Source organism: Mixophyes fleayi, chromosome 1 (genome assembly GCF_038048845.1).
Source record: "Mixophyes fleayi isolate aMixFle1 chromosome 1, aMixFle1.hap1, whole genome shotgun sequence".
Classification (NCBI taxonomy): Eukaryota; Metazoa; Chordata; class Amphibia; order Anura; family Limnodynastidae; genus Mixophyes; species Mixophyes fleayi.
Genome location: NC_134402.1, coordinates 328,593,530 through 328,609,555, shown reverse-complemented (window position 1 = coordinate 328,609,555; position 16,026 = coordinate 328,593,530).

Sequence of the window (16,026 nt, the reverse complement as noted above, 5' to 3'; positions counted from 1 at the left end):
CTACGAATGAAGAAGCCGTCAGCCAGCGATTACGTCACTTTCAAGGTGTACATTCTGTTTTCTGCTGTTAAGCTGGTAATTTAAGGACGCATCATCTTTACAATGTTGTTTAAAAAGCATAGTACATTGTAGCGGCAGTGCATCCTTAAATTACCAGGTCTTTGGAACTTTGCTGCGCAGAAAATGTGTAAAATCAATTTATCAGTGGGTTTGTCAAGGTGGGGGATGGGAGCACATAAAATGAGGTTGGCATGGAGCTCGGTGACTTCCACTATAAGAGCTCTAACCGTGACACAGAAAGAGGACAGTTTGGGGCATGCCCACCATATATGAATAAAATCACCTCGGTGTCCGCATTGCATCCAGCAGTCAGCCGAAGCAGTGGAGAACAAAGTGTAAAGGCGTGTAGGGACAAGGTACCACCTAGTGAAAACCTTGTATGAGTTTTCTTTGATGGCCATGCTAAAGAAACACTTAGAAATTTGGGTGTGTATGACATCCCACTGCTCTTCGCTTATGGTCTCGCCCATGTCGGCTTCCCAGTCTGTAATATATGTGCTGGCGGGGGGTTTTGTGGAACAAGAATTGAATGGTAGAGGAAGGAAATAGCCCCTTTACTATTAGTGTTGTATATGCAGTGGTGTTCGAAAATGGAGAGTGTATAAAATACAGCATAAGGGGGAGCGCAATAAGCTTACAAAGGCATCTAAACGAGTAGAAGAGCTTCTAATAGTCTAATGTCAAGGAACAGGTATATTGAAGGCTAATGTTATAGCAACTCTTGCAGAGTATATTGCGCAGCGTAGACCATGGAGATGGATCCGGATACTAACCTTAGATCTATATCTAATTCTTACTCTGTCAGTTTTCTTCTTGCTGATGGCCAGTCCTGATGCTGATTAACTGTTGTGCCTTCTGGAACCCATTCTTCCAAAATTACACCCTTGATATAAAAAAACCCAATGAGCATTGCTTTGAATTTTGACATGCTTTGACAAGCTTTTTTCATTCTTGGTGATGACAGTGATTTTCAGTGCATTGACTATCTTTTGGTTTTAGGATCGTACTGGAAGATCCAGGTCTCATCACAAGTGATTTCTTTATGAAACAGGTTTGGATCATCAAGTTGCTGCAGAATGTCAACACAACATTCCTTGCGACGTTCTTTTTTCTCTGGTGTGAGAACCCTTGGGACCATCTTTGCACAAACTTTCGTTATGTTAAGATGCACACGATTCAGCTATGATTCCAACATTGAGTCGGCGGTCTTTTCGAACAATCTGACTGATTTTTTCTACATTTTCTTCGGTTCATGAAGTGCAAGGTCGTCCAGGGCGTTCATCATCTTTGACATTCTCACATCCCTCGCTAAATCTTTTGTGCCACTCAAACACATGCACATGAGACAGGCAGTCATTCTCATAGGCCGTAGGAAGCATTTGAAAACATTCTGTTGGTGTTTTGTGCAATTTTACTAAAAATGTCAAATTGACATGTTGTTCAACTTTTAAACTTAGCATTTTTTCGCCACTCTACAGAAAACACAACCAAACTAAATGGCGACTCACAGTCAACTGAACGAGTGTTGCAGCTTGTCATACAGGTTCAGACAGCTTCAAGGTTACTACCTATGCAGTTATAACCGGTTCTGACTGCTTTGTTTACAAGGTGGAATCACAGTGTCATTATTTAATAGACATACCTCGTATATGGGGGGTTTTGTAGAAAATATATTGCAATGGCATCTGACCGAAATGTGGAGCTCACAAAGAACTTCATTGAGGCTATAGATCCCATCCCTGTTTGTGGAAAATAAAACCAAAAGAGTAGTCAAACAGGCAGAAAAGAAGTTTCGCTGTGGAAGAATCTGTGAAAGCATGGTTTTCACATTACCCCGGAGCAAATGTAGAGTGGGCAAAGGTGAAGACACAGAACCTTAGGACTGTATTAAAAAAAAAACTAAACAAGTTTGAGGCCTCCAAAAAATCTGGGGTATCGGCTGAAGATGTGCATGTGTATGTGCCAAAGTTGTGGTACTTTGATTTCCTGCGCTTCACCCGTGATGAGAAAATTGCTAGACAGTTCACCTACAACATGGAGATGGACAGTAATTCACCATATGAAGTACTGCAAACAGATGACATACCGACAAATGGAACAGTGAGTGAAAGATACAACATTGTACATGCTTAAATTATTTATTCTCTTAAATGAACCTCACAATACAGTTTACAATCATACAATGCTACTGTCCATTCACTACACAATGTTATTCTGCCATGGCACAGCGCCCTCACAATTAAAATATTGTAAATAAGCCTCCCTGATTAATTTTGCCATGTGACTGTAAATACCGAATTCATTTTCCACAACGCACCTAGGTCTGACAACTTATAGTTAAAAATCCTCTTTCCTGTTGACAGATTGCGTTGTGGGTAAGATTTCAATAACACAAACATTTCATCTGCCCCGAATACAAAATTTAGTCCATATTTTGTGGCACTTTGTGATGGTAAATTAAGTTCATTGTTTTTAAGCTTGTCATGGATAGGAGATTGCCCCAATGCACCTCCACATGACACCTTCCCATTTTTTCCAATGTCCACACATATGAATTCGTAGTTGGCATCCATTATGTCCATTAGAATAATGCTGAAGAATCCTTTATAGTTGCAATAATAGGATCCACTTTTTGAGGGTGGCATAAATCTTATATGTTTGCCATAAGTGGCACGGCCACAGGGTGGGAAATTCCAAAGAATTTCAAAATCTTCAGCAATAACTTGTCATTGCTCTACTGTTGCAGGGAACTGAAAGACAAAGATTGTTTAAATGCTAAATTGCAATTATACTCACTACTTTACATTTTGTTTTCATTACACAGCCTGCTGACAGTGCACAGCAAGTACATCACAGATGTACCAATGCAGCTACAAGGTGGTCAAAGGAGAAAGAAAAAAGGGTCAGTGATCTCGAGCAAAGTGATGCGATAACAGAAAAGATGGTAGAGTGTGAAAACCATTTGATGTCTCAAAAACCTTGTTAAGAAGAATTTGATCTGCTAGGAGCAACACTTGCAAGCAAAATTAGAAGTGCTAGCAGAGCAATGTGAATAGAGATGGAAAGGTTGGTGTATGACATCCTCTGTAGCAGTGGTCGAAGTTGGAATGTAGAAGTGCAGGTATGGAAATTTGAAATGAAAGTCTGGGAGCCGCCTAGAGCTTTTGGGAATTTTGATGGTGTAAAATTAATTTTAAATACATTTTTTACAGTATATAGTATATTGTAAAACACGAAATAATGCAAAGCTACCCACCCTGTGTCCCCCATCAATACCTCTCACTTATATCTTTCTTGTGACCCTTCAACTTTCCCTTATCTATTATCTGTCCATTCTGCCCATGTGCCCCTATCATCATCCAAGGTACCTCCCTCTCTCTCTCCCCACCTACTCTCCTCTGTGCGTATCACTTTTACTTACCCCTTGATTCTCTCAATGTCCCTAACCCCCCTGCTCCCATCTATCTATACCTGTCCCTGCTCCTATATTTCCCTCTCACTAATGAATTCAGGCATTTATAGTAAATGTTTTAGATTCTCCTATACTATTTATATTTCTTTATTGCAGGGAAGTAAGATATGTGTGTGTGTGTGTGTGTGTGTGTGTGTGTGTGTGTGTGTGTGTGTGTGTGTGTGTGTGTGTGTGTGTGCGGGTGAGGGGATGTTGTTTTCTTTTAAGCCAAAATGACATAATACTAATTATAATACATAGTACTAATTATAGGGTCCTGACATCAGCTGAGACTAAATCAAATGTTAGAATGAAAAAAGAAAAAGAAAAATAGCTATTTGCTTTTATTAGTATGTCACCTTACCTGTTCTTGCAGTGTTCACTACCTGTGGCAGCTGGTAGCCTATGCTCAGGTGCTGCCTGTCTGGATCCTGGAATGTTGGTGCCCTACTTGGAAAAAAACATGCACATGAAATATAGAAATCCCTGGCGTCAAATCAATAACATCCACATTTTATAAGTATAGCTCCCTCCCTGCAACCAGCCCTATTAAATGAAATAAACTTAATAGTATTCACACTTAATAAATAGACCTATTTCCCTTCAACCAGCCTTGATGTTCATTTAGTAGCACACATTTAATAAATAAGCCTATTTTGCCTCAACCAGCCCCAAAATTAAATAATTTTCCCATTTAATAATTAATCTATTTCCCTCCCTACAAACATACCTGGCAATAAATTAATAGCATTTTCCCTTAACCATCCCTGACATTAAATATATTGTAATCACATTTAATAAATTGCCCTCCTTCTACCCAAAGTTAGCCTTCACCCACAGTCCACCATTAAATTAATAAGTCACCTCTCTTTACATTACGAAAAACCCAACTTCCTTCCCTCATTATAATTCATACAACCCCCCTCTTCACTAATTACATTAAGAAACCCCCCTTCCCTCATTACTTTAAAACATCCTCTTCTTTCTCATTACATTACTGTCCACGCAGAACTTGAACGATAATGTCACAGGTCTCAGGTATGATCAAACCCAGAGCTTAAGGTGAAATTACTGTGCTGTATTTGAGATCAGCTAGTGTCTTTCCTGTGGCCAAAAATCTCAGGGTAGCTCTGCAGATATGGGTCTTCTTAAACGGATGCCCACCTTCTGGATGGGGGGTGACAAGTTGGAGCAGTTCTTGGACTGTGGGTTCATTCATTCTCAGGAAATTCCTGAAGTCATCAAGGTTGTTGTCCCGTATCTCCTGTATCAGACGCATATGAGAAAATGAGTCTCTCTTCTGAAACAACTTTTTGGTCCAACAAGACTGATTCTTTCTCCTTCTTTCCCTCTGGGTCTGTGCTTGCAGTTCTCTTGCCATAGCGACTAGCAGAAGAACATGAACTTGCTGTACTTCAACTTTATCCGTTATATTAACATAAATCATTGTGTGCAGTTGAGAACAAATGTATACTGTACACAGAGATGTATTATTGAATGAATGGCGATGACGTGTTTCCTTTTCCTGAATCTGAGTTTGAGCAAATTTTTTGCTAGTGATATTCAGCCTTCTATTTAAATTGCTTCAGCATATCGCTGCAGGGATCACATATATCATTTCAGTGTGTATCACAATCACAATCTTTTGAGCCAATGTTATGGCTGTCAAAAATCGCTGGCCAGACTGTTGGTCTTGCAAAAATCGTTTAAAAAGTGCATAGTATGTATGCATGAATCGAACGACAAATCGGACCTTCAGTTGTAGGTACAATATTTATCAATAACGCATTGGTCGGAAATATTTGCTCTCTCTTTTGTATCTTGCCAGTTACTTCATCTTCCTAAATTTCCCTACTGTTTAACCTCTTCTATCATTTGCAGCTGTTGTCTGTTGCTTCTGTCGTCTCCTCAGCACACTCATCATGTCTCTCCTCCACCTTTCAGATGTTCACTTCTTTATCTCCAGCATTGGCTCAAGCCCTCCTTGGCTCTTGACACTGAATGAATTAATGAAACTGTCTGCGGTGACTGCTGCGGGGCAGTAGCTGCATGCTGCTGCTAACTTCCGTTGAAGTTGCCAAAATTGAAGTAGCAACCCAATCAGGTGAACACTATCAGAGTTGACTGTCAGACACTACAGCATGGGTAGGTTCTGAGGCCACCATCCACTTCTGTGAACCTGAACCTATTCATTCTGTGAGATTGATTAGTTAACTCTAAATGTAAAACATACTCAAAAAACTCTTCCAACTTTTAAGTATGTTCCCTAGCTTTTACTCTTGTGTTTTGCTGCCTGCTTGTTTTACATTTTAAGATAGCTCACAGGAAGTGGAAGGGTTTTATCAACAATAGAGTCCAACAAGTCAGAACAAATCAGAAATTTTGCCATGATTTGTCAATTTTTCAGTACTAATGGAGTTGACTTATTCAATGAAGATCATTGAGATTTCACATGAGGGCTAGCTGCAACTAAAAAAATTAGAGCTGCTTCCCCATGCTCTGACCAATGAGTGTGAAGCTGTTCTGATTTGTTTAGTTGCAGACAAGACTCCTGGCCTGTCATCTCTGTCGGGACTCCACAAGGAGCAGTTCAATTGTGTTAATATTTTGTCTTCTTTCCTTTCCATTATAAAGAAGAAAAAGTAAAAGACACCCTTTTGAATTTGGTGTCTAGTGAAGTGGTGAAAAAGGGATTGTGGGAGTTTTTATTTTATATAAAGTTTTTTTTCTACGGTGTCTATGGGGTTAATTTTACAATATTTTTCAATGTGGAACTACAAGTGCCAGGGGCCTCTGGATTCCAGGACATACTTGTGCTTATAGGTGCTTATAAGTACCAGTATGATGTGGCAGTCATGGGTATGCTGGAACTTGTAGTTCTAACTTGAAGCATATCTTGATGCACTCTTAAAGTATCTTTATGTATCTTAAGATATATGCAACTCAAAATAAACACATACATGTGCTCAGTGTCGGACTGGCCTGCCAGGCACCCGGACTATCCACCGGTAGGCCCGGCAGGCTTGAAGCTCCGCCCCCTCCGCTGTTAGGGCGGAGCTAACGGGAACACCTGAGTTCAGATGTTGGCGGCGGGGCCACTTCTGTAACAAACACACTACCGCACGGCTCTCTGCACCTGCGTGATAGTGTGTTTTTCACTTCAGCAAGGGAGGAGGAGTTCCTGCTGTCTTCCTGGTATTACAAGCCGCGGCCGCCCAGAGGAGCAGGATGCCGGAGCTTTTCACAGTTACTCACAGGTAAGTGAGTGCACTCCCAAACTAGCCAGGCTGTTATTTATTTATTTTTTAAACAGAAAAGAGCATGGCAGAGTGTGCAGGGGGGCCAGGTCAGCATAGTAGACTGTGCAGCGGGGGCCAGGTCAGCATGGTAGACTGTGCAGGGGGGGCCAGGTCAGCATGGTAGACTGTGTAGAGGGGGCCAGGTCAGCATGGTAGACTGTGCAGGGGGGGCCAGGTCAGCATGGAAGATTGTGCAGGGGGGCCAGGTCAGCATGGTAGACTGTGCAGGGGGGGCCAGGTCAGCATGGTAGACTGTGCAGTGGGGGCCAGGTCAGCATGGTAGACTGTGCAGGGGGGGGAAGGTCAGCATGGTAGACTGTGCAGGGGGGGCCAGGTCAGCATGGTAGACTGTGCAGGGGGGGCCAGGTCAGCATGGTAGACTGAGCAGGGGGGCCAGGTCAGCATGGTAGACTGTGCAGGGGGGGCCAGGTCAGCATGGTAGACTGTGCAGGGGGGGCCAGGTCAGCATGGTAGACTGTGCAGGGGGGGCCAGGTCAGGATGGCAGAGTGTGAAGGGGGTCCAGGTCAGCATGGCAGAGTGTGAAGGGGGGCCAGGTCAGCATGGCAGAGTGTGAAGGGGGGCCAGGTCAGCATGGCAGAGTGAGAAGGGGGGCCAGGTCAGAATGGCACAGTGTGAAGGGGGGCCAGGTCAGAATGGCACAGTGTGAAGGGGGGCCAGGTCAGCATGGCACAGTGTGAAGGGGGGCCAGGTCAGCATGGCACAGTGTGAAGGAGGGCCAGGTCAGCATGGCAGACTGTGAAGGGGGGCCAGGTCAGCATGGCATAGTGTGAAGGGGGGCCAAAGCAACATGGCACAGGGTGATGAAAGGGGGCCATGAGAAGGGTGGAGCAAAAGCAGCATGGTGGGCGCAGTGTGATCATAAGGAGGCACAGCATGGTGATTTAGGGGCACATTAGTGTGTGTGATGGCACAGCGGGCTTGTGGAAATGTAATGTGTGTGTGGTAGATGGTGGCTAAGTATTATTTGTGGGTCCTATTGATTTAACGCCGGGCTGGTTGGAATTTTTCTAAATGTACCCATTATTTTTTCCAAATAGGGCCCCCAAAATTCCAGGATCCAGACAAGCCGCAACTAAGGAAACCAGCAGCCACAGGTGGTAAAAGTGACAAGAACAGGTAGGACAGTCTGTCAAATGCTCTGAGTCTAGTGCAGGCTTGGCTTACCTGTAGCACTCCAGGTGTTGTGAAGCTACAAGTCCCAGCATACCCTTAAAGCAATAAGCTGCTATATATGGGGCAAAGCATGCTGGGGCTTATAGTTTCACAACACCTGGAGTGCCACAGGTTAGCCAAGCCTGGTCTAGTGGGACAATCCCGATTTTTGGTGACTGTCTAATCTAAGGGACAGGTCAAGACTGTGTACTCTTTATACACACACTGCATTCTTTATATACTACACTATGGTGCTAGCTGTCCTTCTTGGGCTGACCACTCCCCCTCTAGTGTCTGGTCCCGCCTCTATGATGGCTGGCCACACCCCCTCTGGTGGGCCCCTAGCGTTGCAGTCCCCCGGCTGACCCTTCATGCCCCAGTCTGAAACTGCATGTGCAGTTTGGATACAAATGTGTCCAACTCTAAATCTTTTGTTTATAGTGACTATCACTGAAATGCTTTGTATTAGGAGAACATAAACTTAAACTTTTTCTTTTACTAGGGTACTTGGGCTGAATATTCTGAAATTGATGATGATGACTGGCATCTTGATTATGCTGTTGTATCGTGACATGCTTAAAGCATATGGATGAGTATTAAACATATTTTCATGCAGGCGCATTTACGTGTTTATTTTGAGCTGCACGTATCTTAAGATATGTGCAACTAACAATGAATATGTAGATGCACCATTTTTATGTGTACATTTTGGACACAAATGCCACCTAAATCTTATATTTATAAGAGGGTTTAATAGTTCCATCATTAAGCCAGTGGTGCAATTGTATGTTGTATGTTGTTTCAGCGTATGCTAAACATGCTGCTCAGCTATAACTATGCTCATAGAAGAGAGCTCTGTAGTATATATCTTGAGGCACTGATATCTACCAGCCAGCCAAGTTTTTACAGTTCATCATGAGGCTCAAGAATATAGAAAAAATATATTATTTGGAATGTAACAAAATGAGTATTATAAATGTTAACAATGACTTGTACTGTCTACCTCACGTACTCAGATCATTAAACTGACAATCACATTGCACTAGCTAATACATTCATTTCCAACAACAGCAGAAGATACAGAGAGCAGCCATAATGTAAAGATACACTGCCTTCTACTCATTACAGGCTGTATACTGTGTACATTAACAAACCTGGACCTGGTATACTAAAACAAGCACATTAGATATAAGTCTGAGTTCTCTAGGGGTATACTAAACTACAGGTTTGAAAAAGTGGAGATGTTGTCTACAGCAACCAATCAGATTCTAGCTGTTATTTTGAAGAATGCACTAAATAAATGAAAGCTAGAATCTGATTGGTTGCTATAGGGAACATCTCCACTTTTCCAAACCGCAGTTTAGTAAATCTAGCCCTAAATTGTAATCTTCAGACATATCCTCTACCTTGGGCATGGCCACCCCCCGCACCAATGTGTGTGTAAATGTAAAATATATATATATATATTGTGGCAAGAGCCCGCTACTGCTGAAGCACACGCGAACAACTTCTTCCTTTTTATGTAGTTTTATTGTCAGGATGGTAAATGTTTTGACACCGTACAGATTTCACAGCAATACTTGGAGACCCTAAACGCTAGCTAGACATAGCTCAGCTCTCTCAAGACCAGCCAGCTTACCCAGCGTTGATCTCCCTGCACAAATGATATAAACAAGCTTTTATACCTGATACTCCTCCCCCAGCCTTAGCTTGATGGACAGGTGACACACCCACCTTCTCTTTAAAAGGAAATGCCCATCACTGGCTCTGTAATTCAAACAGACACACCCTGTCTGTTTGCTGAGAGGAAGGATTTCAAGTCATGTAAGTTAAACCAAATTTAAACTATTGCTTTTCATACATAGGTCTTTAAATTTAATCTAGGTGCATTGCTGCACAAATGTTTTACTCTACTTCCCTGCTTTCTCTGCATATTGCCAGCTAAATGCCTCCTTTTGTTACAATATATATATATATATATATATATATATATATATATATATATATATATATATATATTATAGATATATATAGATGTATGTAAATAAAATTGTAAAACATTAATTAATACATAAAACACACTTCATTATGCATTTCCTCTCTTACCTAATCTTGCAGCGTAGACTACCTGGTGTTCTGTTTTGCTTGTTCTTGGAGCGTTGTCCGTTGGCTGGCTTCTGAAAACTTGAGAGTCTTGTATTTAAAATGTGGAAAAATTGAATTATAGTGCAAAATTTTAACAAACACTGAATGATTCAAACACAACATTCCATTATGACCATATCAAACAATCCCCTAGTACAGACATAGACAATAAAATATATGAAAATTATTTACACTCATATAGTAACATCTACCAGCCCTGTCTATCAGTGACAGTGCAGCTAACAGCGTCGGATGCTATTAGCTGCATGTGAAGATGACAGAAGTGCCGGCGTCTGGAGAGAGGAGGAACAGAAGACAGCAGGGAAGGTGCAGCCTAGTGGTTGATCAGGCCCTGAACTTGGGTTTGAAAATGGTTGAGTCTAAGATAATAAATAATATAGTTTAAATGCTAGTGGGAAAATAGAATACAATCCAGATCAAGAAAAGTATATGTTGTAGTCTCTAAAATAAAAAAAAATATATTTGACTAGAAAGTTCTTATGACTTTAGGAACAATATCCACCATAATAAGGTTATCATTTAAATTGGCTTAAGACAATAAATGAATACATGTGCTTGTGGGGTAATGAAAATACTGTAACAAATTAAAATAAAATAAATGACAGCAATATCATACTGAAGGATGTATAGTTGGATTTTACTGAGGACAATTTGATGTGAATCTGAAATGTGCGTCTTTGCTTGCATTTGACATTGCTACCACTTAGGAGTTCACAGCCATCACACAGTTATGAAAGCAGAATCCACCCCAATGTGTTTCATATGCTACGCTATTTCATCAGGGAAGTGGCTTCCGAGTGAATCTTATTTATACATAGACTGAAGGAGAAATGATATATTATCTATTAACCCTTTGTAGGCAGTGTGGAAATAGAGAATGCAAATCTTAAAAATAAAAAAAAATCAGCATTATTATATGCAATAAATAGTGCACAATTTTATTTGAAATTAACCCCCAAAAAATGTAAGTGTTAAATGAAACATGAAAACTATGACACGAAGGACATGTAGCCAGAAGAGCCAGAGAAGACCCTTAACATTAAGTATATTTCACTGAAATGCTTTGTATTAGGAGAACATAAACTTTGTGAACTTTTTAAATTCTTATTTACACCTATTCAACATCCATAAATGTTATTTTATAAATGTCTACATTACAAAAAATAGTATACCTTAAGATAAAATACTGTATAGTAAATATAGCATATTGTAAACCATATTATGTGTTGTTCATCATACATTAAAATGGGGATAAATTCATATGATGCAAACATACTATTACCACTGTAATGTGATAAAACAATGCACAATTGACCATCACTTATTAGGTATTAAGTGTCCAAATCCAAATCGCTTGGTAACAATAAATACTAAATAATCCTGTAAGACTTTGACGTAAATAACTTTGTAAATAACTGACGATGTGTGCTGCCTCAATGGACTGAGCCAGAGCTCATCAGGTTGCCTTGAACTAATGGACCCCCATCATAATTAATCTGTATTCAGAGATCCGGAGGACCGTGAAGACGGGGTGTTCGGCGTGCTGACTCGATTCTGTAATTGTAGTGGTCCTCTGAGACGCCCGTTAACAACCACGTCTACTTACCTGTTAAAAGTTGCAGATGTTCTCTGCAGAGCTCAAGTATAACGTAGCTTTTCACTTTGTGCCTGGATGCTCCTGCATCTCTAACAACAACTTAGCTCACAAGACTGATTCCGGCGCTGATCAGCAGCGGGAGACCCTGGAGAGAGTGGTAGTTTGTCCAGAGGGTGACAGTGACTGAAGCAAAACTTGTTCAGTGACATCCTATTTGACTGATGCGTATACCCAGCTGCACATCTTTCAGAGGTGACGGAATCCAGGGGTCGGCATCCCGCAGGCTCTGGGACTTTTGTATTTTATATTTTCCTGGCTACAACCTGCAAGAGGCAGGTATCATCACTTGAGACCACTCAATTCTCGGAATCGCGTTATTTTTAGTTGCAAAAGTCCCAGACGCCATCTTGTCCTATCTACTTCAACTCCTAACTGGGAAGAGCCTAAGGGACCTCACAACCACTCTATTATAACATTACTAGGTGAGAACTCCTGACACTGAGGGAAGCTATACTCTCACCACCCTAAGATCCAGTAACCTGGCAGTGCAAGTTTTTTGCACTGTAATACACCGCAAATGATCTGACTGAAGACCCAGAAAAAAACAAACAGCAAGAATAGTGCTACTTACTTTCACTTACGTTTCTGTTCAGATAATACTCACCCAAATATCACTTGATCTGTTTTAAGAGATCTGGTTCCAGATTTATTAATATTAGGGCTATTATGGAGTGTGGCTTAGGCTCCATAATAGACACCAACAGCTTGGCTTTGTTTGTATTAGATTATCGTGCTCTCTTGGTTCTCTGCTGCCACCTTCTGGCGAAATTTAATATTACTTTCTCAACTTCAAATGACAAATAAAGTGTTACACAGTGGTCTCCCATACTGCACCACAAAGTGAATTTTATGTCGTAGTTTTGATCTAGATATCTGTTCTTGGGGCAAACCGCAGTACTACGCATTAACTACATTCAAACCCTGCATCTTAAACCACTGTATGCTCTCAATCGTTATAAAGCCTAATCATCTGATATCATCTGACATGTCCTGTCAATATTACACCTGTACTTACTACAGGCTTTATCAGATGCTATACAGTATTGGATTATATGACTATATGCTACATCAGGTCAGTGTTATTGAATCGGAAGCTCATTCGATAACGTCTTAGCGCCTGACCGCCACTAACCTCTGCCATGTGCTGCACTAATGTGGGTATGTGGATGACCGTTCCTCCCTAAATGTTTTATTAATGACTGACACTGATATCTGAAGTAACCTCACATTAACAGACCTACTTCAATTTTCATGGGCAAAGATAAGAAGGCGGCGGCTAAAAAAGAGGCCATTCGTGGCAGAGACACTTCTCCGCATCCAGATCTACGTCAATATTTCAGGGAATCTTCCTCTATCGCTGCATCTAGTCCTCCCCCCAGACAACACAACACTGAAATGAGCAACTGAACCCGTACCCATAGCGTCACACTCACCTCCTAAAGATTCTGCAGATTTACACAAGATTCTCCAACATATTAAGTCCATATCCACCAAAAAAGATATATTGGACTTGGAACATAAAATGCAAGGCACAATATCCACTGCCGTCTCCAGCATCCATACAGACATCTCACATCTAGCAGCAAGACTTATTCTTTGGAAGAGGATAGAGACGCCTCTAATGAATATGTTGCAAGTTACAAGAGGTGATTGCATACCAGACCTCCCAACTCAGAGATATCAGTGCAAAAGTAGATGATCTTGATAATCGGGGACACCGCAACAACCTACGAATTAGGGGGATACCGGAAGAGGTTCCTCCCCAGGGGATTGTAGATGTCCTTACAAAGATCTTCAATGAGGTGTTGAAACTTGATCCATCAAACTGCATCAACTTTGATAGAGCCCATAGCGCCCTGCTCCCTAAAGCCCTCACTACAAGAAAACCAAGAGACATAATTTGCAGATTGCATTACCACACCCAAAAAGAAGAAATCTTGAAGAAACTCAGAGACCTGGACAACATTGACTTTAATGGTAATAGAGTCCAGATATTCCAGGATCTCTCCTGGCACACTTTACAACAGAGGCGTTCTCTGAGACCTCTAATGGAAGAGCTCCACAAACGCAAAGTAAAATATCGATGGGGATTCCCTTTTAGTCTACTCACCAACTGTGATGGGAAACAGGCCCTACTAAGAGACCCTATAGATCTTAATACTTTCTGCTCAACTTTGAATATTGCTCAGATACCCTTACAAAAATGGCAGGTAAGCAAATCTAAGCTCCGACCTTCATTCCTCCCACAACAGGAGCAATGGCAACAAGTCCATCACCCAAGCAGAAGTCCAAGAAATGTTCCAACCTGTGACTTGTCTGCAGCGCTTGAATTGAAAAGTGGATTTAGTGGTCTACCTCTTACATATCATTCATAATGTTCTAAGGAGCTCAGAACTTTTGGAATGTTTGGACTTTATATGATATGTTTGCATAGTTAAACCATATTCATATTTGTTTTCTGTTGCAGATATATTGTTGCCCCGTAGTTAATATTCCATTTTAACATTTAGAAGTCTCTCATGATTGTAGATTTGTAATTTGCAGTAGTGTCTGTTCTCAAGTGTTATTTCATATCAAACCCAGATTTATGCTTAGGTTACTTACCTTTATCTAATTTCAATAAAATATTTTTTTTCAGTTTCAGTGTTTATAATAGACTTTGTATTGTAAATCTTGTAAGGGTGGTAGTCGCCTTACCCTTGTTCTATACACTTCTTGATTTTTCAGACCTGTCACCATGAATTGGGTTGACCCCTATATGGTTCAAAGGTGCGGTACATTGTACTTGTTTTCATGTTTTTGCTTTGTCAAATGTTTCTTCCCTCTACTTATATTCCTGTGCATTCCTCATTATGTTCCTCTCTACTCTATTGACTTCTTCTCTCTTCTCTGCCACCACCAAACTCCTCCTGTCTTACAAAGACACTCTACCCAGATCCCCCCTAAGCAATGACGCCAGTTAATAATGTTTTAGGGAACCATTTTGCTTCAGGGCACCCCCTCAAAATATACTCCATTAAAGCCAAAGGCTTATATATTCCTGAAAAACGGTCAGAGGCATTACATTCATTCTATTGAGATCGGGCTGATGTGGTATTCATCCAAAAAACTAACTTCAAATTAGATTCAGCACCCCTTTTGTGGAATAAACATTACCCTCATGCTTTTTATAATAATAACCCTGCAGGGAAAACAAAGGGCGTCGCGGTTTTACTATCTAAGTCTCTACAAATCTCGGATTTATCAGAACACTCCTTTGACGAGGGTAGAGGTTTACTTGTGAAATGTAAGATCTTTCATCAACAATTTACATTTATCAATGTCTATGTACCAAACATTAACCAGGCATCGTTTCTAGCAGCAACCCTGAACCATCTCGAACCACGATTGGAAGGTGTAGTGGTGTTTGGAGGTGATCTGAATTGGACCCTGGATCCGACTTTGGATACTTCGGTGGGAGCTACAAGACATCTGGGTAGTATATATCGCAAAGTAAGGCGTACTTTCCATGACTTCCAGCTGGTAGACTCCTGGGGCTAGATTTACTAAGCTGCGGGTTTGAAAAAGTAGGGATGTTGCCTATAGCAACCAATCAGATTCTAGCTTTCATTTATTTAGTACCTGCTACAAAATGACAGCTAGAAGCCGATTGGTTGCTATAGGCAACATCCCCACTTTTTCAAACCCGCAGCTTAGTAAATCTAGCCCCTGGTGTCTTAATCACCCCCTAGACCGAGACTACATCTTTTTATTCACACCCCCCATACAACATACTCCAGACTAGACTATCTTCTAGTTAGTCACAGACACCTTCACATGATTCGACAGACAGACAACGGCCAAATAACCTGGTCAGACCACGCCCCAGAGTCTCTTATTATGGATATTCCTTTTAATACCCCCAAACATTGGACATGGAGACTTAACGAGTCCCTTATGTGTGCCACCTACTACAGAGACCAAATAGGTACCGCTATAGAAGATTATATCACTCATAACAATTCCGCTGAAATGTCTAAAGTTACCATCTGGGAGGCTCATAAATGTGTCTTATGAGGAAAGATCATCCAATTAGGATTGAAGGTCAAAAAAGAAAAAATGTTCTAAAAGATAAACTCTTAATTAAAATTAGAGATTTGGAAATTACCCATAAATCCTCTCTGGCAGGGGGAATGTTACGAGAATTGACGGACACTAGGACTGCTCTTAATGAATTACT